Source organism: Pinus tabuliformis, chromosome 5_2, assembly GCF_031772625.1.
Source record: "Pinus tabuliformis cultivar Carrire ecotype Pingquan chromosome 5_2, CPIR1, whole genome shotgun sequence".
Classification (NCBI taxonomy): domain Eukaryota; kingdom Viridiplantae; phylum Streptophyta; class Pinopsida; order Pinales; family Pinaceae; genus Pinus; species Pinus tabuliformis.
The window spans coordinates 285,972,294-285,998,666 of record NC_142306.1 but is presented as its reverse complement, the minus strand read 5'-3'; positions in this window follow the sequence as shown (position 1 = coordinate 285,998,666).

Below are 26,373 nucleotides of genomic sequence, written 5' to 3'. Positions count from 1 at the left end.
ATGAGGCATTGAAAAGAGTGCCAATGTACAAGTGCTCCATGCAAAGGCTGAAGGTCAACTAGATTGGCCTCAAACTAAGTCCCCCACTCCTATTAGGCATGCTGGAAGGCAGAAGAGAAGAAGAAGAGGAGGAGCAGTGGAAGGACTTAGACAGAAAGGCAATATCTTATGGCAAATAGGAGTAGACCACATCATAATCCTGGGATGCTAGGGAGGCCACAAGGGCCATAAAAGATGAGGAGATTGACTAGGTTTCTCAGAGGATGAGCAACACCTTCACTAGGGGGGTGATGATGAGCCTCATAAATTGGTAATTATATGGGCTCATTTTACCTCCTAACCTAGTCAAATCAACCATTCCCTTAGCTTATTGTATGATTTTCTTATTATATTTATGCTTATAGAGTGAGTTGAGTTAGTTATGATGCCATGTGGTCTAACATGTATTTAATGGAGATTATTGATGGATTTCGAGGTCAAAGCCAAGGATCCAGTGGTCAAATGGTAGCAATAACTCGAAGTAGACATAGGAGAGGACTTATAGGAGGGAATCCCCCTCATTTATTACTCCTCACTTTGAATTCCCCTTCATTCAGCTCGGAGTACAAGCAGCCGAATCATGCACTAGAAAGCAACCGAGCAAGTGGAGGATGATTGAGAGTTATCTCAAATTTTGGGAGCCAAGCCTCCCTGATTTTAAGGAAGTTGTTGGTAGCTTCAGATGTATAAGTAGAGAGGCCTACGGCCTCACTAGGGTGGGATTTTTTGCTTATGTAAACTTTGCTCAAATTTAGAGCTTATTATTTTGTGACAGTTTCATGTAATCTTGCTATTTTTTTATAATGAAGATGGAATCCTTTTTGGGCTAGCATTGAGTTACCTCAAAGGGCTAAATCTCTTGGGTTAGGGCCTAATCCAGGTAGCCAATATTCTCTTTACTTGTATTTGTATGCTTTACTTCAGTTTTTAGATTAATCTGTTGTTAGATGTATTTCTTCTATGGTTAAGAATAGGTTGCTTTTGATGATTTAGTAATTTGCTTCCATTTGTGCTTTCTGTAGCAGGTCAAACAATGATTAGAAAAGATTCAAAAGGCTATAAATAGTGCCTCAGCCTCTCTTCGTCTCTCTGGGACCATGATCTAAGGCAAAGACCCTCTTGCTGCCCCAAAAACAGAGATTTTCCTCACTCATAGGACTTCTAATGTTTGCAGCTCTTTAGTAGGTTGATAGTACAGTCTTGCTTTGCTTCGGATCTCCTTTATCATGTTCACTTCCTGATTTGCAATAGTCCTCTTACATTATTTCCTTTCTTGTATCATTTCTCAGCATTTCCTTTCATAGATCATAGTTTGGACCATTTTAATGCAAAACTCTCTTTTTCCTAAATGCACTCATTTCATTTGTTGCTTGATTTTCTTGGTTGACTGTCAGTTCCTTTACAATAGATCCCTTCCAACATTAGGCTAGCTTATCAGCAATCACATATTCCATCTGATCCATGCCCTATAGGTCTCCCAAACCTCACCCCAATTCTGTCGTAGTCTCCTTCATTGTTCATAGAACTTCTTCCTCTCTCCTTGAGCAAACCCAATCATCTTTCTCTCTCCTAGTGCTTCATGGTAGACCTCAGGTGCCCTAGCACCTCATTCCAACCTTCATCCACCTTTTTCACCCACTCTCACACCCTCAAAATAGCGGAAATTACTCTCGGCCTCCTCCTATAGACCTCCTATAGTTTCCTTGTTTTCCTCCTGTAGTTCCCCTGTGTCCTCCTGTAGTTTTTCCTGTAGGATTTCTTTTGAAGGCCGAGTGTGGGAAAACCCTCCGGAAGGCCACATAAGACCTCCTAGTACCCATCCTCACCATCCTACATCCTCCCAAGCTCCAAAACGACCCTCCAATGCCACCTGTTCGCTGCCACACTCACACACAATAAATTAGATACATGTCAAATTCACATAAAAACACATAAAAATCCAAAAATATGTTTTTTGCTTATTTACTTCCAGAAATAGCATGGTTATATGTTGTTTACTTTCTTGAGTAGGTAATTTCCTTTATTTCATGGTTATCATAGTGTTTTTGGAAAAAGTAGAATTAGCTTGTTAATTAGGGTTTACTAGGTCTTGCTTTACATTCCAATCTTTTTCCTTTCTGCAATTAGAATAGCTTCTGTAGAGTAATCTTTCTTTCATCACACATAGAGCTTCTTCTGATATCGATAGAATTTGGCTTGAGATCCTAGTGATCTTGCATCGGTTGACCAAGTGACAACCTGCAGTGAGAACTAGTACTTGTGCATATAGCACCGACGCTTCGAAGTTTGTTACGAACTACCGAGTTGATAAAAGTAAAGTTGGCAGCCTAGGAGTTGTAGCATTCTTGTTGCAATACTGGCACTCACGAAGGGGTATATAGTTAGCTTCTATAAAAGTGTTTGGATCTTTTCTAGGATATCTCTTCCTAGTGTCTACTCTATATATTTTTCCACTTCGCATTGTTCTAGCTTCTCCTTTGGATACTTTCCCAAACGTAAGTAACTAATAATCTGATGGCATTCATAAAATTCCCTTTTCGCACAAAAGAATCTTAATCCAAGTTTTTGGAGATTTCAAGAACTTACCTCATGGTCCTTTGAAACATTTATGTTCTGCTTCGCTATATGAAATAATGGAGTCTACCGCAAACCCAATAATGAATCCTCCCGCGGTGATGTCAATCCAAAAGTCAACAACTCTTAAGATCATGTTGTTAGTGTTCTCGAACTGTTGAATCTGTTCAGGAGTCCACTCCTTAGGTTCGTCTCCTTTAAAGCAACCTTTTCTCTTAGTAATCCTTAATATCGACTCATATAAATCCACATGGAATGAGCCAAAGAAGATTTTGTATTGATCTTCGTCAATATACATCTCAAACCATATCCTAGTTGATAGATAAGGGTTTGTATTTTATTTTTCTATAAATACCTCATTCCGTTCGCTCTACCCACTCTTGGATCTCTTTCTTTGACAGATGCCACATAAGCATCCCTCAAATAGATCCTGGTCCTGACAACATAACCATTTGCTGGCTTAGGTTGGGCTGACCCAAGTTCAAACTTTACTGTGCACCAACAAAACCCTCAATCATGGGCCCTTTCTGAAATGACCTATAAGTAGGTCATAGTATCACTTGAAGTGACTATGGGAGGTTGCAGAACCATGTTTCTGTAGCCTGAGGGATGTTGCAATGTGGCACTTTTGTATTTTCTTTATTCTTTAATACTTATAAACTACTTCCCATAAATCAACTACTTCACACTTATATATTACTGTTGGGCATGGCCCAACTTGGTCCAAGTTTTGGGTAAAAGGCCCTGCAAAATAAGGAGCACACCACGAAGAGTTTTCAAAGATATATTCATCGCGTGGAATTTTTGGGATTTTGGGGATGGGATAAATTCCTCACTTTGTAACAAGTATAGAGTATTAGTCCTTGGTATGTGGACAATGGTTTTTGTAAAGATGAAATATATATAAGGAGATGTAATACTTTGTAATCAAAATATAAGACATATCAAAAGTGAATTAAATCTTTGTATTCACATTTTTAGTCATTGGTTTTGGGGAAGGCTCTGCAGCTGAGTGCATGAAGGCCTGGAAGAGTCTGTAGCTAAGTGCATAGACCACCTATAGTTGGTTGTGCAAGTCGAAGACGTGTATGTACTGAAGATTTATATCAATAAAGAAGAATTTTTGGTGAATAATTGTATATCTTTCTATGTTCAATATTTGTTGTTGTTAATATCATTATGTTTATTTTGCACTGAATTATGTGAAGAACTGTAACACATAATGTTAATTTTTAGAGTGTATGGGTTTAATGGAATTATGTTAAATTAATCATCTTCATAAAGTTATAAGATCAATATAGAGTATAAGTAAATACGTGACGCCACTGCACAGGCATCCCTTTGGTTGTAGAAGCCTAGTTCTATAGCCTCACATAACTGCTTCAGGTGAGATTGCGATCTTCTTCTAGGTCGTTGCCTTAAGGGCTAGTAGTTGAGGGATTTTTTGGTGCGCAACACACTCTGAATCTGGGTCAAGCCCCCTCAAGCCAATAGATGGTTCTGTTGCCGAGACCAAGATTTGATTAAGGGATATTTTTAGCCTCCATTGAAGAAATATATTCAAGAATGGGTTGAACAAAAAGAAAGAGAATTTGTATGTAAAAAAAACAAGAACCCCTGATTATTGACTGAAGACTAGTTGTAGAAATACATTTATGAAGAGCAATATGAAATCTTCTTTGGTCCAGTCCACATTGAATTATATGAATTGGTATCTAAGTTGATCGAGCATAAGAGCTATTTGAAAGGCGACAAACCTAAGGAGTGGAATCTTGATTTCATTCAACAACTCAAGAGAATTGATAACAGTATCTCAACAACTGTGGATTTCTGGATCGATAGCATTTTGGGATGATTTATGATTGAGTTCACGATCGACACGACCTTTTCCTATAGTGAAGCTGAACAAACATTATTCAAAGGACCACAAAGTAAGTTCTTAAACTCTTTGAAGCTCTTGATTATGATGTTATTGTGTGAAAAGGGGTTTTTGCAGATGCAGTGAGATTAATGTTTGGGCAAAGAAAAAATAAGTCGAAGCTAGGAGCTATGCGAACTGGAAAGTGATATAGAACAAAACCAAAGAACTAAATTGAGACTGAGTATAGCCCTTTATTAGGATCTAAGAGTGAATAAGAAATAAGTAACCCTACAACCCCGTGATATTTCCCCACCCATCCTTAAGGCACGTCGAAGTCAGGAACTGAGAGGAATCATGGAATCTTTGGGATTCCTTACCCATCTACTGCCCTCACACCCCATCACCCGCCATACTTCCCCTACACCTCCACCTCTACTTCCAACCCCACCTAGCCCCTTGAGAATAAGAATGGCTGATGACATTAAGCTAATTATCTTTAGAGGACTTAGATCGAATGACCCTCACTAGTTTCGGTTCATAGATGATGTAGTATGGAGGACAATATAGATTAATAATGATGATGTAAAGAAGGCACAACTAGTCACATCGCTAAGGCAGAGAGAATTGACATGGTAAATGGAATACTCCATGAGTAAGATGAATGCACATTTGATGAAATTAAGAAAGCCTTGGTAGTAGAGTTCAAGAAGCCAAACTCAGAATCGCAGTGTATCACGAAGCTAAAAGAGATAAAGCAAGCACCAATTGAATCTGTATGGGAGTTGGATCAATGATTCAAGGTATTGATGGGTCAAGTGAGCTTTGATATATGCCCACAATAACATAACGAATGGTTCATATCCATGCTATTACCACATATTATGTTACCATTAATGTAGCAGAAGATAGCGACATAAGATGAATCATTGGGGATTGTGATGAAGCTCGAAGCTTTGCTAGTTTGAGATACTCACACAAGGGTACAGTAGATACTGAATTAGCTAGCTACATTGACCTTGGCATTGTACGATTGGAAGAAGGGTAAAGAAGTCATACCAGAAAGATAAAAAGTGTCGTGTACGAAATGAAAAGAAAAGGGTCATTATAAGGATCAATGCCTTGTGTTTAGATATTATATTGCAACTGGAGTGACTAATCTAGTAAACCCAGATCTGCAGTGCAAGATCTATAGAACCTGAGACCAATATCTCTCTGAAGACTGCTACCTATTACAGAAATATATACAAACCCTGAAGAAGCTATTTTGTAACTTATGTAGATGAGTAGGTCATGATGAGAAGAAATATTACATACTCAGGAGTATGATGAAGTCTGAAGGAGCTACGATGAAGAAGAGGTGACTGCGCAAAAATGGAAATTTGTCGAACTTGGCTGGAAATAAGATCGTTGGAAGGAAAAAGGGCATAGTTAAAAGGAAATTACCATTGAGTGGTGTGGGAGAAAAGAATTTATGAAGCACAAATGGCTATATCTAGCCCATACATGCATTAAATGAGCCAAATCTAAGCCAATCATGAGCCTGGGAATTCAAAATTGTTACAAAAACTGTATCCCACACCACATTTTACACTTTGCTTCCTATAGAGATTAGAAATTGCACCTAAGTGAAGAAGAGATATTGCATGTCTAAGAGAACCTAGGAAGAATTGGTGACGATATTTACAAATAAAGGTCTATATGGTATCATGGATTCACAAGCAGGAAAGACCGGAGTGGTAAATGTACCCATATCCCTAACGTGCTTAAGGTCACCAAGGAATGTGTCTGTAAAACCGCAAGCACAACCACAATCACAGCCATAGAAGAAAAAGGTGAAGAGACTAGCTGAGGTCTTTGTAATAGAATTAAGAACATCACCATGCAAGAAGTTGAACAAGGAAGTACAACCGCAGAACATGGAGGATAAAAGAAAAAATACCATGCAGAAAGGAAAGAAACTGATGTAGCTAGAGGGACCTCAGCAAGTCCATGAAAGTAAGGAAGAAGCTAAGTTTTAGTAGAAGGAGACATAGGATGTGGATATTCCATTTGTGCTCCCAGCATACATGCCACCAAGAAAGTTGGGCACAAAGCTGGTTAAGGAGCCAAATGAAGGAAAATTTTCTACGTATATGCCATTATTGCGAGAGGAGGTGCCTTTTGAAGGAAAAGCATTGGGAAAGATCCCCCAGCTCAAAATGGAAGACTGGGATTTCAATGATAGAAGAAAATACCTGTCGTTTGAGCTCAGTAGGTACCTGAAAAAAGTATACTACCTAGACAATGGAGTTACAATATTGGAACCGCAACAGAATATGATCTCATCGCAGTAGTGTAGGATTGGCTGAAGGAATGGTTGACTCCACTCAGTGGAACAGTTGGAGTAGTTGTAATAGAGAAGGGTACTTCGTAGGGTGCGAGTACAAGCAGAAAATATGTTGATGAAGAGATAGAAGAAACAAGGTGAGGAAAGGAACATGAAGAACACCTCAGTGATGCATAGGGATGAGAATATTTTCCCTTTATGGTGAAAATGTGGCTAAGAAAGAAGAAGGTGGATAAGAGTAAGGTAGCAGTTCTGCTTGTCCTCACTGATGGGAACATCGATGCGATAGCAGAAAAGATCTAGGAGGTCAACACAGAAACTTGGGACAAGATTAATGATTGATGCAAAGTGACCTTGGATGAGGTGTTGCAGGGCATCTCAAAGATGAAGGTGTCGCCGCAAGAAGTGAGGCAACCAAAGTAAGTAACCCAGCCATTGTAGCTACAACAAATACTAGAAAGAGCCTACGAAGATAGGATGGTATACGTGCTAGTTGGGGCATTTAAGTTTGAAGCAGTAGTAGAAAAAGAGCAAGCTAAATCATGGAGCAAAATCTAGATGAATGTCTATGTGCTACCCCTCCAGATACTGCATGAATTTCACCAAGGTACCCCTACAGAATTGTAGGAAAGAGAGCATCATATGTCACTGTTAAAAAAACCATGGAGTCAGAAAAAGCAATGATGTAGAAGGAACTAAAGGAATTGGCCAAGGACAGGGAGGAAAAAAGGAAACAATGAGAACAACTAGAAAAGGAAATTGTTGAGACTTGTAGAATTGTTCTAGATGTGTAGGTATGAGAGGATGAACCACCACCAGAAAAGGTCATGAAGCTTGCCCTCACGATCAAAGACTCAAAACATTCTATGGCTAAGTTAAAATTTCAATATGAAGTGTAGATATTAGAGTTGGATATAAGGTTGTAGCCAGTGAAACCACCAGAGGTTTGGGAGTAGAGACAAGGGGACCTAAACACAACATTGAAAGGCACATCTGATATAGTGGGAGATTGTGGAAAAGTGCTCAATGATACAATGAGGATTTGGACTTCATTGTCAGACGATCCAAATGTCCTGAATATTGAGGTGGAACTACAGCCCAAGAAGAAGTGTTGTGCTAAGATCCTGGTAGTTGTGAAGACCTTACGAGTCTTGCAGAGGTTTTCCATCATTTCTGAAGGGAAGAACCTCGAGATGAAAATAGATGATCTTCGAAGGAAAGAACATATCTTGCAGGAAAGGAATCAACCATGGCAGGAGGAAGCCCTGCAACTTTTGCAGGTAGTAGATGAGAGGCTGAAGGAATTGAAGAAAAGGGAAGTGGAGACACTGAAGAAAACTGATGGGCTGGCTACAGAAGCTTTACTGAAGGAAGCGTGCGAGGAAGAAAATTGATGGTAGAAATGCTTCAACAGTACAATGTAGTGTACAATGGGATCGCGGTAAAGATCAAGGGTTCGAAGCTGACTGAATCAGGACAAGTCACGGGTGAGTGTTGGGGGCCTATTGGGCATGGCCCAACTTGGTCTAAGTTTTGGGTAAAAGGCCCTGCAAAATAAGGAGCAAACCGCGTGGAGCTAGTGAAGATGTACTCATTGTTCAGACTTTTAGGGCTTTCGGGGATGGGATAAGGCCCTTATTTTGTAATGGGTATCAATTATTAGTCATTTTCTTGATCCATGGTATGTGGACCATTGTTTGTGTAAATATGAAATATATATAAGCATATTTAATACTTCGTAATCAAAAGATAAGGCCTATCACAAGTGAATTAAATCTATGTATTCACATCTGTAGTCTGTAGTTTTGGGGAAGGCTCCATAGCTGGGTGCATGGAGGCCTGGAAGAGTTTGCAACTGAGTGCACAGACCACCTGTAGTTAGGTGCCTAGGTTGAAGACATGTATGTACTGAATATCTATATCAATAAAGAATTTTTTTGGCGAGTGACTGTATATATTCATGTGTTTAGTATTTTTTGTTGTTAATATTGTTATGTATGTTTTGCACTTAATTATCTAAAGAACTATAAGATATATTGTTAATTATGAGAATTTATGGGTTTAATGTCATTCTATGAAAGTAACCATCTGTGTGAAGTTATAATATCAATAGCGAGTAGAAGTAAATACATGATGCCACTGTGCCGATATCCCTTTGGTTATGTGTTATGAAACCAGCTCACACAAAGATAGAAAAGAGAGATCCACGCCTTAGAATTCAGCCTCTTCGAGGGGGCAACCTCCTTTACATTACATAAATGAACAATTCTTGGATGATACAAATGACAAAACCTCCTTTCTATATATAGGAGTCTAGGGAGTCACAATATAATCCAGCCGACCTAACAATAATAATATAAAGCCACAAAAATAACAATAGAGGGATTCTATGGGGCACAGAAATAACAATATGGGGGTAATAGGGGCACAACAATATAAATAAGGGGTATAACTACAATAGTAATGGGGTAATCACTAGTATTATAGGGACCCAACATGCCCCTCTCCTTCAAAAAAGTGTTGTCCTCAACGCTTGAGTAGTTCTGGATACTTCTGCATAAAATTCTCATCCTCCCATGTGGAATCTTCAGCGGATAAGTTCTTCCACTTGATAAGATACTCTGAAATTGATCGATTTCGTAGCTGTCGAGTTCTTGTTTCTGTGACTGCTTCCGGTTCCAATATAATTTTTCCTTCCTCGTCAAGTTCTGGCAATATTGTTTGAATTGGGAGCTTGTCACCTATAACCTTCTTTAAACATGAAACATGGAAAACTGGGTGCAATCGAGAAGCTGCAGGAAGCTCCAATTTGTATGCCATAGTACCAATCTTTTGCAACACCTTGTACGGACCATAATACTTTGGTGATAATTTATTATCCTTCTTAGCTTGCTTTAGGGACATTTGCTTATATGGTTGTAGCCGTAGGAATACCCAATCACCTACATCAAAACTTCTTTCACTGCGATGTTGATCTGCCTGTTGTTTCATTCTATTTTGTGCCAACACGAGGTTATCCTTTAAGAGTTGGAGGACTTGTTGTTGATGTTCGATGTGATGTTCCACTGCCTGAACCTTAGAATTTTCTCTTAAATATGATGTGATGGATGGTGGTTGATACCCATAAAGTGCCATAAATGGGGTCATTTTTGTTGCTGTATGGAAGGAAGTGTTATACCACCATTCAGCCAGAGGCAACCATTTGACCCATTGTGTCTGTTTATCAGATACAAAGCAACGAAGATATCCTTCCAAACATTTGTTTACTATCTCAGTTTGCCCATCAGATTGAGGATGATAAGATGAGCTATGAGCTAACTGAGTACCAAGACAAGAAAATAATTCTGTCCAAAAATTTCCAGTGAAAATGGGATCTCTGTCACTTACAATAATCTTTGGGTTTCCATGTAGCTTTTGAACTGTTTCCATAAATGCAGTAGAAACTGTACTGGCTTTAAATGGATGTGATAATGCACAAAAGTGTGCATACTTGGTAAGTCTGTCAACTACCACCATGATGACACTCTTTCCCTCAGACTTGGGTAAACCTGTGATAAAATCCATTGAAACCTCCTCCCAACGTTGGCTTGGAATGGATAAAGGTTGTAATAGACCCGGTGTCTTAATTGTTTCAACTTTATTTTGCTGGCAAACCAAACATTCCGCCACAAACTTTTGAATATCTGATTTAAGGCCATCCCAAAAAAATTCCTTCTTAACCCTGTGGTAAGTTTTTAAAAATCCTGAGTGCCCTCCTAAGGGAGAAGTGTGCAATTCCATAAGAATCTTTTGTTTTAGCTGGGAATTCTTACAGAGGTATAAGCGATCTTTGTACCATAACGAATCATTTTGCCAGCTAAATGTATCAGAAGTACTGGAATCTTGTTGTAGCTTTCGAATAAGTGCCCACACTTCTTCGTCATTCTTCCATTCCTCCCTTGCTTCGTTTATCCAATCTGGTTGGATAATAGAAATGGCACACAACAATGCTTCCACATCCTCATCCTTTCTTGAGAGTGCATCTGCCACCACATTTTGCTTCCCTTTTTTGTAGATGATTTCAAAGTCATAACCCAACATCTTTGTGACCCACTTTTGTTGCTCTTCAGAGGATAATCTTTGTTCTAAAAAGTATTTAAGGCTATCATGATCCGTTTTTACCTTGAAGTGTCTTCCCATTAGGTAGGGTCGCCATTTCTTAAGTGCATGGAGTATTGCCAACATTTCCTTCTCATAAATAGCTTTGCTTAAAAACTTTCCCTTGATTGGACGACTTTCAAAAGCAATGGGTCTTTCATCTTGCATTAGAACAGCACCAATTCCATTTCCTGAAGCATCACATTCCACAATAAAGGTTTTTGTGAAGTCCGGTGTAGCTAAGACCGGTGCTTGGCACATTGCCTCTTTAAGATGTTCAAAGGCCTTTGTTGCTTCCGGAGTCCATGAAAATGAATCTTTCTTCAATAATGTTGTTAGAGGTGCTGCTATTCTCCCATAATTCTTAACAAACTTGCGATAATACCCTGTCAACCCAAGAAATCCTCGCAGATGCTTTATGGATGTGGGGATTTTCCATTCCTTAATGGCTTTAATTTTGCTAGGGTCTACCTTAACTCCTTCATGAGATACAATATGACCCAAATATTCCACCTCCTGGACTCCAAAGAAACATTTGGATCTTTTTGCATATAATTGTTTCTCCTCCAATAGTTGTAGCACCCTGTCAACATGTTCAACATGATCCTTCCAAGACTTGCTGTAGATTAGTATATCATCAAAAAATACTAACACAAATTTTCTAAGGAATGGTTTGAAAATTGAATTCATCAAACCTTGAAATGTTGAAGGTGCATTGGTAAGGCCAAAAGGCATGACCAAAAATTCATAATGACCCTCATGAGTTCTAAATGCCGTTTTCGGAATGTCTTCAATCTTCATTCTGATTTGATGATATCCTGAACGAAGATCCAACTTGGTGAAGTAAATTGATCCATGCAATTCATCCAGTAATTCATCAATAACAGGAATGGGGAACTTATCTTTAATAGTGAGCTTGTTGAGCTCCCTATAATCCGGACACATGCGCCATGATCCATCCTTCTTGTGCACCAATACTACTGGAGCTGAGAAAGAACTTTGACTCGGTTGAATTATACCAGCCTCTAGCATTTCTGCAACCATACGTTCAATTTCACTTTTTTGGACATAGGGATATCTGTACGGCCTGATGTTTGGAGGAACACTTCCTGGAATCAGATGAATAGCATGATCATGATCACGCATAGGTGGGAGACCTTTGGGAGTCTCAAATACCTTGGAATGATTGTCCAGGACTTTTTGGAGATCTGGAGAAATAGATGATTCCAATGTGGAAACATCTAGCGAACATAATTGTGCAATTACACCTCTTTGCTCCTTTTTTAGAAGCTTTGTCATGCCATTAGAGCTGATTATCTTTCCTGGTTTCCCTGCAATACCCCTTAATTCAACTTCCTTTCCTTCCACAGAAAATTTCATGAAAAGTTCTTGAAAATTAAAAGCTATTGTACCCAAGGATTGTAGCCATTGGACTCCTAGTACAACATCAGCACCTCCCATTGGAATGGAAAGCATTGGGCTAGTCAATACATATTCTCCCATGGATAGCTTGATATTATGGCACTTTCCAGAACAATTTATTGTTCCTCCATTTGCAATCATCACTTGACACTCTGGTGCTGGATATAGGAAGCAATTCAATTCTTTTGCTACCCTACAATGAATAAAATTGTGGGTGCTTCCTGAATCAATCAACACTATTACCTTTTTCTTCTTGATTTGTCCTTCTATCTTGATGGTTTGAGGAGTGGTAATTCCCGCCAATGCATTACAAGATATGGTCGGATTTATTTGTTCTTCATCTAGGCTTTGTTCCTGGAATATATCCTCTTCTTTTGACCTTTCTTGCTCCTTTTCTTCTTCCTCTTCACAATCTATGTAGAATAATTTCTTCTCAGCACACTTATGACCTTTTGTGTATTTGCTATCACAATTGTAACAAAGCCCTTTTGCTCTTTTTTCTTCCAATTGTTGTGGTGTCAACCTTGTAGGTTGTGGAAGACTATGGGCAACAACACTTCCGTCTTTATAGTTGTGAACGGTATGCTTCCTAGTTGCCATAATTTTGCTTTCCATTTTTCTTGCTAACCTGAATGCCTTCTCTAATGAATCAGGTTCCCAAAGGCGCACATCATGTTGGATATTATCCTTTAAAGACCCTATGAACACATCAATCCTATGCTCCTCTGGAATATCTTTTACCCTTATGTTCAATTTTTGGAACTCCTCAATGTGCTCCATTATTGAACCCTTTTGTTTGAGACTTATCAATTGGCTAAAAAAAGTGTTGCTTTTTGTATCCTCATAATGTGCTATCAATTCTTCCGTAAAAATTGCCCAAGTGATAAATTGTTTACGAGAACAAAGCCATTGATACCATACAAACTGATTTGGTTCCAAATATAAAGTTGCCATACGTACCTTTTGTGTGTTTTGCACATTATTGAGATCGAAGAATTGCTCCATCTGTAATATCCATGTGGCGGGATCCTTGCCATCAAACTTCCTCACATCGATTTTTGGAACATGGTGAGTCTTCGATCCAACATTAGAGTCTATGGAATCATGATTAACATTTCTTTTATTCTCATCATGAGTTTCCTTTACTACCTTTTCACCATTAGTGACCCTTTCTTGTAGCAACTTCTTCAATTCATCCATCTTATCATCCATGCCATCAAATTTAGCGTCAATCTTAGCTTCCATGCCATCCATCTTAGCTTCCATTCCCTTTATCTTAGATTCCACGCCACTTATCTTAGCTTCTGTTAGCTTTTGTGAGCGTGACATTTGTTGCACTTGTTCTTGTAATTTTGATATATCATGTAGCATTTCTTCCTCTTCTTCATGAGTCATGCTAGAGCTTTCAGGTTCCTTACTAGGTGTTTGCATTTTCTTTCCTCGGGGCATCAGTTACCGATAATAATGCTTTACTATGCCCTTTGAATTCCGTTAAACCAAGCTTACACAAAAATTAAAAAAAAACTACACACCTTTTTTCACTTTATAGAAGCCTGATATTGAATCTGATGTATCTCTGTAATTTTGGATCATCCAATTCTGAAATTGCTACCTATAGTAGCCTTCTGCGTCCTCTTTCCAATGCCACAAGTCTGAGCCAAATTGGATTCTCCAAGGAAGAGTTATGTGAAATCTCCCACAGTGACTTGCTTTTAGACAGGTTCAGTAGAGCAAACTTGTACGACATGCCACGAGTCACTGTTTCAACCTTTGAATCTGAAACACACGCACAAGAAACTACAGTCCGTCCTCTTTCTGTACCTTTTTATGAAATTTCAATCCGATCCTCAGAGAGAGAGTTATGACGATTTTCCCCAGGTCACCTGTTTTGAATGTAATTCAGGAGTCTGCAAAAAGACCAACTTCCTCAGATCATATCTCCGAAAATATCTCGAGAAAAGCTCTGAAATTCGGACCCAAGGTTCAGCGCCAATTCTTCTCAAATGGGTTTTTTTTGCGACTTCTGAAACATCACAGAAAGAAAGTTATAGCGAAAATTCCACGATGACCTGTTTGGAGCAGCGAAACCCTAGAATCCAAAGCTCTGATACCAAATGTTATGAAACCAGCTCACACAAAGATAGAAAAGAGAGATCCACGCCTTAGAATTCAGCCTCTTCGAGGGGGCAACCTCCTTTACATTACATAAATGAACAATTCTTGGATGATACAAATGACAAAACCTCCTTTCTATATATAGGAGTCTAGGGAGTCACAATATAATCCAGCCGACCTAACAATAATAATATAAAGCCACAAAAATAACAATAGAGGGATTCTATGGGGCACAGAAATAACAATATGGGGGTAATAGGGGCACAACAATATAAATAAGGGGTATAACTACAATAGTAATGGGGTAATCACTAGTATTATAGGGACCCAACATTATGGAAGCATGGTTCTACAACATCCCATAGCTGCTTTGGGTGAGATTGCGATCTACTTACAATTTATCATCGAAAGGGATAGTAGTTGAGGATTTTTTTGGTTCACAGCACACTCTGAACCTGTGTCAAGCCCCCTCAAACAAATGGATACTTTGTATAATTACATTCATCACTTAAACATAACATAAACATCCATAAACTTCAAAGTACTAAAATAAAATGCATATAATAAGAAAATCAACACTTGAGACACCAATTCTACTGTGGTTCATCCCAATGTGGGACTATGTCCACGATAACTATTGCTTATAATAGAGAATTGGCATAACAAATAGTTATTTCTTGTGCACACATCTATAAGTTGTCTGCACACTAAGCTACTAATGGTCTGCACACTAAGATGTAGACTCATGCATCCACACAATCAATTGTCGAGCATTGCCCTTCCTCCAAAGTACAAATCACAAAAATATCACCATAAACGTAGATCTGGATCAATTCGATGCCCTCCTTATTTATTATTCCTCCCTATATATACTATTACATGTTGGATTACATCGCTATGGTACCATGGACCAGATACCACAATTTCCAAAATACAAGGAGCTATGGTCCAAAACCATCAACTTTTACAATATTTTATGCTTTTAAAAAAAGGGAGGGGCTTCACTGCGAAGCCCCTATGCTCCATGGTGACTTTGCTATGTGGTATTCGTTGTGCTCCACTTCTCTACTATGTGGTCTAATTCATACTCTGCGACATCTATTCTACTACACGTTCCAATAAACTCGGATTTCTTGCCCAAAATATAACCAAGTTGGGTTGCAGCCAACAATGACTATTGCCAAAAAATGTCATGCAATCCGTGTCATTCACAAATGCCATCAACCTTTTAGGATATTTAATTTCTATTATAATCCACCTTTTTCCACTGCAGGGATCTCTACCAATTAGGTTTTGTCTCCTTCTTCACACTCCCTACAGTACATTTCAGGACTAGCTCCTTTTTCTAACCTCTCTTCTTACTCTGATTCATAATATCATCTCCCACCTCTCTATGCCCTTGCTTGGCTTGGTTTTTTTCATAGTTTCCCTCAAATATAGCTCCTCAAAATTTTAATCCTTTCCCATTACTTTCAGTCATAAGGGTCAATCCCTCCCTTGTTTATTCTTACTTCTAATGTCATTATTTCTCTGAACAACAATATTTCCCCCCCACAACTCTCATTAAAAAATGGTTTGATGTTTCACTGCTACCTCCATTCTGATTTTCCACTGAGGGATACCGACTTAGCCCCTTTCTCCTACCCCATTCACTCTACATGCCTCACATGCTTAATATTCCACTAGATCCACCATGGAACACTATCAAGTTCTCATTCTCGAGGTCATGTATTGAGTCATTCCTAACATTGAAGGATAGGTTCATTAGGCTAGAGAGGCATAATAGTCCAATACCAAAGAAGGCTTGATGTTACTCCATGTAGGAGACGAAGAAGAGCTATTTTGGAGATGCACCTAGGAAGGCTTGAAATGGTGATTGAGAAACATTTTGTACTCTAGCCATGATGTGGAATTTTTGGCACTGTGTTTTATATCTAGGGAACTAGCTGTCATTCTCTCATTGCTCAAAATGAATTTCCATTATGGATTTCAACAACAGGATTCTATTTTGAGAGTAGACACTTCTAGAATTATTCATATTGTTATTGTTTGAAACTTTTGGATATGAATATAACATTATTCCTAAAATAATTTATGCTAATAATCTTATAAATAATATTTTCTTTTACCTAATATCTTGATAATTATAGCCAAAATAAATAAATTAATTAAAATTATTTATATATACGAATAGTAAAACTCTGAAAATAGCATTAAATAAATTAAAATTATTGTAAGCCTTGACTCAATCATTTCATTTAATCATTTTCGTGTGTGTGTGTGTGTTTGTATATAATTTAGATCATTATTCTAAATATATATTTTTAGATTAACTATAAATAAATTTATTTATATTAAAATAATGCTCTCTCTTTAGTCCCCTAGCATTTAGTCTATTTATAATAATTTATCTATATAAACTCTAAACTATTACCAATAAAATAATATTTAATATATAAAAATACTCTTTATTTATTAAAATTAACGAAAAAAGTCAATTAAATAAATATATTATTCTATTATCAAGATTTGGCTTAATTTTTCAAGAATTAAAATTAAAAATTCTATACCATTCCACTTAATAGTAATAATCATGTTCCAAAACCTTTTACCATTTAATAATAATCATCAATAAAATATTTTATTCTAAGTTAACTTTCGTTAATTTTTCATTGATTTATTTATTTAGTTATTCTGGTAAGTAATTTTTCATTGATTTATTTATTTAGTTATTCTAGTAAGTATTTGTTTGACAATTAATCTCAATCATTTCCCTTAAATCTTATTGATCCTTCATCCATTTAACCATTTATAACTTTAATATTTTCACCCTAATGATCATTATTATGGTGTTCATGGTTTAATTATTTATAAGGTTGAGCAATTGTCATGCTTAATATCTATTTGTTTTATAGTCCCTAAAGATGGGTGGAGTGTCTACCAGAAACATATTTTTATTCTTTCCTTAAGACAGGGAAAAATTCCACACAGTTGGTATTTGAAAGTTTCAAACAAGATTATATTTTATGTGAAAATTTTAATTTTGATGAAATTGAATATAAATAGATTTGACTTTTGACTTGTGTATTAGGGGTATTGTGTTTTTGATTTAGTACATTAACCTTTAAATTTTTCATGTATCATACATATCCTGTATGGCAGGTCAATTATGTGTCTCATTTTGAAGCATATCAATTGTATGTAAATTTCTCATGAGGTATCAATTAAAATTATGTCACTTATATGTATTTTTCTTAAGTGTGTTACTTATGGGAGCCTTCTATAGTTTTTTAGTACAAATTACTCTGAATGGTATAAACAAAAAAATTCCATCCATATAATATGTCATCTCGTCATAAGATTCATTACGAAAAAATTCCATCCATATAACATGTCATCTCTTTATAACATTCATAAGTATAATGAACAAAGATAACATCCCAATATTCATAAGTATAATGAACAAAGATAACATCCCAATGAAAGTTATAAAGAAAATGTTGATGTTGACCTATTAGGAAAAAATGAACTTATCCACATTTCACCTTAGCCATCATCTAGGTTTTCTTTAACTTAGCCTTAGTCACCATAGCTTAATAAAATTTTTCACAAGGGATACTCTCCAAAACATTGATATGACATCCACTAAAATAATAAATGTTAGCCACCAAATACGATTTTTCAAATTAAAAAAAAATAGCATTAGGAATGTCCGCATTACTAGGCATTTCAAGTTCTACAAATGTAGGGTTTTCAAATTGCACAAAACTATGGTTTCTTGGATTCCACATTAATATAAATCAACAAATATTTCCAGCTTGTGGTGAAAGCGTTTAAATTGGATCTCCAGGTAGAAATTCCTAATTGAAGCCCAATTTCCCCAATTAAGAATTCAATTGGTCAAAGGAATTACATTAATAACGTCAAAGAAAAATATTAAGAGCAAAATCTGAATTTGAATTTCTTCTTCTGAATATAATCGAGTCAGCTCTAATAATGGTCATATCCATGCAGTCTCATGAGGATATATATAAAGGAGATTTCAGCATCCGAAGTCATATGGACTATTCCTCTGTGATTTATTGGCTTAGATATTTAATCTGTTTCCTGGTGGTACATAAATCCTATTTGTTGGCTCACATGATATATTTACATCTCGACAGAGGAATTACTTCTATGATCTGTGGAATCGAATTCATGTTCCTAAATTTACATTGACTACATGACCTGCCTCTTGCAACCAGACGTCTTCTCTCGCAGTCTAATCTCATCCACATGACTTTCATTATAGCTTGAGGATTCACACTTCAATATTATCGCTTATACTATTTCACTCTTTGTTTGGTTCATGATCTCTCTCTTAATGCATCACTGTAATGGTACAATGATATGGTTTGTATGGAAAAATGTTATGGTTCGTATGGCACAATGATATGGTTTGTATGGCACGAAGATATGGTTGATATGGCACAATGTTATGGATTGTATGGCACAAAGGTCTGGCTCATATGGCACAGTGATATGTATCCTTTGTATAGGTTTTATGGCACAATCGTATGGTATTTTTGCACATCACGTATGACATGACTCAGTTCATACCATATGTCTTGCATAGTTCATACATAGTTCATGGCAATGTATTCTCATATATGATCTTGCTCTTCTGACATATACCTATGGCATAGTCTCGCTGAGTTATATGTATGATGGAAGAATGGTACAATATATGCATTGAACAAGTGTGTTCGTATGGGAAATTAGTAGTCTATATATATGTATCATATGTCAGTGTTGTGTGGTTATCGAGTAGTTCCTTTATGTGAGGTTTCTTAGTGAAATGATTAAACCCATACATGACCTGTTAGGGTTTGCATATCAGTGAGATTGAATAGTGCCCATGCTTCAATGACCTATTATGAATAATGACATGTCCATGATAATAAATGTATCACAGTGCAAGAATCTAATGGTAATAATCTAATGGTATTCTTCTATAGTATCATATCTGATATGGATGACAATATTTATATGATCCAATGATGACAAATTTATTTGCAACTCTCTTGGATTAACTTCGTTTATTTGACAAATGAATTTATGAACTGAGCCTAGTTGGCCCTAGGAGTCTCTATGTAATGATGCATCTCATGATGGATGTACATTGTATCTCAGGTGAACAATTAATGAATATCTAATAGAATAAGAATAATTGAATTTGGATTTCCCCTTCTCGTGTTTGACAAAAATTGTGTTGTCTCTTCGTGTGCATTCTTTTCTTCTAATGACCACTTTTTTATTATGTTGTAGTCGTGATGATGTTGTTCTTTCACATAATTTCATATGATGTAATGATGTTATAATTATGTGGGGTGAATTCAATGTTTACATGATGTAATTCAATTATCTTTAGCAAAGAACAATACAATCCTAAGAGAAAATAACATGGTTTCGAAGATGGGTGCAGGAAAATACATGGATATCACCGTTATGAATACACCATTGACAAAAGAAATCAAAGAGGGTAGAGATCTAAAATAGTTCTATGGTTTGAAGGAAACCCTAGGAAAACTTGTTCTAATAAGAGGTATTAGGGTTTGGTACATATCACAAGGCTACGAATTTGAAGAAACCCCTGAAATATGATTGGGATAAGAGCCCGGATATGATAAAGGTGTGATGTTGGTTCGTGACGCTGGTTTGTGGAATTGTGAAATTGTAGGGTCCAAGCCCGCATAGGCAAAAAGAAGAATTGTGTTTATTATTGCAGGGTTGGAATGTATAATTTTCGATTGGGGCCCCACACTTGATAAAGTGACCCTTGCATGTGGATAGCCATAGCCACACTCATTGTCACTATCTTTGTGCAGTTATGACCTGAGATATTTGGTACAATTGACCGTTGAATTTAATTGTTGACCATAGGCTTGAAAATGTTAATCTGGGTTTTATGTGTCTTTTGGGCTCATCTCTTGATTGTTTGGTTGGTTTCACTAGATGTTATTTTGAAGATTCAGTGTAACCTTAGATGGGCTAGTCTCTTTTGGTCATGATAAAGTCAATTGATGATGCAAAGGTGAGGGATCCCCTCTTTTACGGATATATGATTGATGACTTGTGGCACCCCATGATAGGTTATTTCTAAAACATTTCTTTTGCGGGAAACATTCACTCTTAGAGACTGGATCAAGAGGGAGCTAATTACATCATTCAAATATTGTTAACGATAAATATCTTTCGGATTTATGTTGTTTCTATATGACATACTTTTTTCTAAATTTACTGTTTTGATCATTTCTTATTCCTCCTACACAAATATTTGAGTATTTACTTCTAACTTCCTGATAAACATATGATAAGAAGATCCTTCTTGAGGATCATATAGATTCTAAATAGTGCAGGAAAAGTGAACTAATACAAATAATACTGCAAGAGAAAAGCTAGTACTGGAAGAAGTTGGTGTAGAAAAAAAAGGAAGTTGGAGTAGATATGCAAGTTGACAAAGCAACTATAGTATGAAAGTGTTATAGCTATCAATGGCATATAAGTGCTACAAGTTTCTAAACGTATCTAAATATTACAAGGTATGTATAGTATATTATTTTAGTATTATGATTTAGCTACAATGTTGGATGACAAGTTGAACCCTGGTGTATGACAAGAATATCACCCTCATGAATGACTTAATTCATGCATGTTAGTCACATGCATATGAAAGTGTGTTTGATTTCTAGTAAATGTGATATATTCATACACTTTATAGTAATAGTTAAAATGATCTCCTTGATATATGGAATTTGGATACATGTCATATGATTTTGATGTGTGGTAACTTGATATTGTTTTCAATGTGTGTAAAGAGTATGGTAACCTTGAAGGAAATAGTGTGGTTGTAATATTGATCTACTCAATATTTTCTTGCTACATCGATAAGGCCTTGATAATATTTAATTGTTGTGGTGTCCTAACAACATGGTAAATTTGACAATGTGACAAAATGGATACCCTAAATTGATGATGTTAGGACTTTGATTAAATATTTGTATAATAAAGAAGTGATGATGTGACCATTAACCTCTGATGGGTGTTTCATAAAATTTTTATATGTGACAATGAAATAGTTGATGGTGAGCTATCATGGCTATAATGTATGTACATATGAGAACTTGATATAGTTTCACTTTGTGGTATGATAGTTTCGTTGATGCATGACATATGATAGAGAGGTTGATGTATTGATTGATGATGATTAAAGGTGCTTCCCATTCAAAGGGAGAGACCCTTAATGACATATTGACACCGAATAATGATTTGTGGTGGATAATTAGAAGTCCCATGATTGTAAAATGAAATAATGAACATCCAATTTTATTTAAAATATTTATTTGATTATTGATTTGATGAGCTAACCATTCTTCGCTAACATGACCAGTTTATACCATGAAGTGTCAGGATCCACCTCTCATATAGAATAATTTTTATGTCATGCTAAAATGCATTGATGGATTAATATTATTAATATATCAGATGGACCCTCGTATGCACCCTAAGCTAGATAGAGTCATCTTCATGGATTGAGAGAATGTTGTCGTATGAGACAAGATTAGGCTTGTGAATGTTTCCTCCTTGTGTGAGAGGGAGAAAGGATTAATATGGAATTATTTTATTTATGACATGTGTTTTCTCTAATGTTTGATGTACTAATGGATAGGAAAGACCAAATAATTTTTATTCTTAGTCCTCTTCAATGAGTTGTTTGCGCTAGTATGATATATGATCACTTTGATGTCTTTTTTATCTTTAGATAGCAACCTGGATTGGTTGATGTGACCCTATTGGGTAAGGCCCTAGGATGATCAAGGACACTCATCTATTCTCTTCCCCCCTATTGGAGCTCCCAGGGTGAGGAATTAAACCTTAGAGTTCCTAGGGTTGAGGGACCTTGGGATGTGACATAATATACACTAGTTGGCATCTATCTTTCCCACTCATCTAGAAATGACAATAGGGGAGTCCATCTCAAGGTTTTTGATTTTAAATGGATGAACAATGATTTAAACTTTAAAACATATGTAAATCCTAAGTATTTCTGAGAAAACATAAGGGGTGATTCTTCATTCTTGACATAATTAATCTTTAAAATGATTTGGAAAGAAGAATTTAAGAAGCTATATAATTCCTTAAATATTCATATTGAATATCTAATTCATTTTATACAATAGATGTGTATAGAAGTTTTCTATATCCAAACAATATATGTGAAAGAGATGACAAAAGACAACAATTAAAATATTTGGAGGAGTTAACCAAGATAGATAGTTTCAGTTAATTAATCTATTTTATTAATTATAACTTTATACAGGTTTTCAGAGAGATTGAAATTCAATCTAGTCCTACCCAAAATTCTATGTTACCATGAACATGTGTAAAGAAAATAAAAATGGAGATGTAATTCAATAACTAGAAGAACTTACAGAGATACACAAGTTGTTGAGAATGAATCCATAGTCCTTCTATTAGATTCAGAAATAGGTTAGAAAATTACAAGCATGTAACTAGTTCATCACTAGGGTTCAACCGTTTGACTTTTGAATTGAAAAATACTTATAGAGTTCAACTCAAAATATCTAAACTTGAATTAAAATTTATTATAAAATATAACATCATCCAAAATAATTGGAATATTACAAAAAAAGTACTGAAAAATATTAAATATGAACTGATTGAAAACTTTGCACAAATTTCAAGAGTTGTGGTTTAATGATTGTAGCTAGAAATGTGTTTTTTGTTCACTGCCCCTGTTAATATGTTGTTTGTTACTAGTTATCTGTTGTCTAGTCCTGAAATTTAGCATTATGTTCTATTCGGTGAGCTCGCATAATTTATCCCATCTCCTTTCATCAGGGGTAGAAATATTTAGAAAATTTCTGTATGGTTCATCAACTTCAGTATATTTTTCAAAAGTATGCTTAGTTAGAAACAAATGCTTAATTGCATGCTCAATGAGAAAATCACAACTTAAGCCTTAAATGAAAGTTTTGCCAATTATGATTCCTCTGATTTTCGAAAACTTAGTCTTGTCCACTACTACCTCATCCAACCTGTGCTGATAATCTTCAAGTGGAATCAATTTTCCACCTATACCTGGCAAACCTGGAAGTCCTTTTTGAGGTAGCACATTGAATTTTCTAATGAAATTGTTTGATCTAAGTTTCTAAGTTCTGACACTTACTTTCAACTTGTAACATAAAGTTTCTATTGGTTAAAACTTTTCTTACCTCCAAGGCAACTTTAGTTTTGTCTTCAATCCTGAATTCTTCAAGTTCATCCTTTGCTTTGGAGTTTAATACTTTAATTATTCTTGTGGAATCTCTTGGTTTGTGGTTTAGGTCTTCTTTAATTTATGCTACTATTTCTTTTGATCTCTACAACAAATCTTGTTATTGAAAAATAATTCCAATGGAAGGCCATAACTCAGTCTTTGATGCATTAATATCAATCCAGATGTTTTCTTTGGCATGAGCTATAGTTTGTGCAACCAATGATTCATTCTCATAAATTTCTAATTTTTGAGTTAACTTATAATTCTTTTGAATCTTAGCCAAATATGCATTATCAAACTTAATTTTATGTTCTTGAATCTTTTCGAGTTGCATGTTAAGTTTCTCAATTTCTTTATCTTTCAAAGATAAGTGTCCCATGGCCTTTAACAATTTCTCTGTTGAATCAGTACACTGTCTTTCCACTGTTATTTTTTCCCCTATAGATGTGCATACTATAGAAGTACCTTCTATAGAAGTTGTCACTATGGGCGTGGCAACTGCAATACTGAGTTGTTTCTCTCTTTCCATAATCAACTTCTCCATTTCTTCTTCCATCTTTTGAATCTACATCTTCTATTCAACAATCATTTTAAGCATATTTCCATTTTCCTTTTCCAATTGGTCAACTTCTTGTGCTTGTGGATGTTAAGAGGTGAGCAGTTTTAACTGTTTCCTTAATTCTTGAATATTAGCATTACTATTCTTAATTATTTATTCTACTACCTTAAAATCTTTAGGATATAATCCTAATTTTAAAACTATATATTCAAGCCCTTTGATTCTTGTATCTTTAGCTAAAGAAGACGTTTTTTATAGTTTTAATTGAGAATGGATATTATTGATTGATGCTTTGTAGCTTAGAAGTTGTCATGGTAGAAATTGTCAAGGATGAGTAAATCATCTCCCATGTTTTCTTATGTAGATCAATTTGATCTATGGGACGAATCTGTTTGGTCTCAAAAGAAAACAGATAAGTTTTGTAATCCTTAGTTGTTCTTGGTACAAGGATCTTTGTCTCTAGAAATTCCAATTGAGACCATCCCTTCTCACTGCCTAATGATGAAAGTAACCTTGTCCGTGTTGGTGAAGATTGCTTTCAAAACTCTCCATATGTGTAAGCCTTGATTGCTTCATTCTTCTTTTTCATTTCTAAGAATTTAGAAAATATAATCTGTTGCCTTGAAGAAGGAGGAGAATAATAAGCTCTAGTTTATTCTACATGTTGTAGTGAAAAACGAGCCAGTGTAAAAATATAACAATAGTAAACTCTTCAGAAGTTTGAACTTATGAAGATTCTTCATTAATATTTATAATTTTCTTCCTTTTAATCACTTGAAATTTTGATTCCTGCAACTCTGAACCTTGCAACTCTAGACCTGCTAGTGATACATTTTCTCTTGGCCTCTTTAGATTTTGCGCTATCATTCTTGGAGTCTCTAGTATTTTTTGACTAGATACTAGCTCTTGAATGTCTTGTAAAGTATTCTCATTCTAATCATCTTTATTTGTATACTACTTAATTTCACGTTTAGGCACATGAGAATAAGGAGCTGATTTCTGTGCAACTCTTGTTGAAGATATAATTCCCAATGAGTTATAAGAGCAATTGAAACTGAATTTGAAATTCATTTGTTTTAAGAAAAAATCAACATCTTCTATTGAATCTTTCGTATTGGATATAAAAGGACTGACATGTGATTTCAACTTAAACTGTGTTTTTTGTTTCCTAGCAACAAAGTGAACATCATCTACATTCATCATTTGCCCAATATACTCAAGAGAAAAAAATCTCATTGGGAGGAATACAAGCAAATTCTATGGCTGTAGTTCACATCCATAAATCCCAATCTCAGTGAAATTATGGTATATATACAAGTCTCCCACTTTAGTATGCTCACTCAGGTGTAAAATTCTCTTAATTTCAGTTGAAATTCTAGGAACAACATCACTATTTAATAAATAATTGTCCATGTATAGGAATTGATTAACAAAATCACTAAATGAGAATTCTTCATATATATTTCTCACTAATGATTTCCAATGAATGATTGACTATGGGGTACTTGCAACATCAAACTTTTTCATAGGGAACTTAGTTCTTTCACCCTCATGATATAGAAACAAGTACACTAGAACAGATTGATATTTGAAGGAACCTTCTACAATAAACTTCAAGAATTTATCATGAATGGAATCAGACATAAACTGATTTTAGTTGAATATTATGGAGTGTTTGTTATGAGAAGTGAAAACTGTCACGAAGCCCAAGATTACCTCATCAACCCATTGGTCATTATGATTTCTTAATAGACATGACACTAAGGAAATTACCTGCATAGAAAATTCAAGGATCATAGCAGAAAAATAGGGAGGATTAGTCCTAGGTAATTTAGAATTGTCATGAAATAAAGATTCAAATACATGAACTCTGTATGAAAATGATAATTTGTGATCAATTTCAATTAATGCATTAGTAAAAACTGGATGCAATGGGTCTTGGGGATTTAGTTGGAGGCATTGGCAAATTAATTTAAAAGTCGCATAGAAAAGGGTTTCATTGTTTTTAGCTATTACAACTC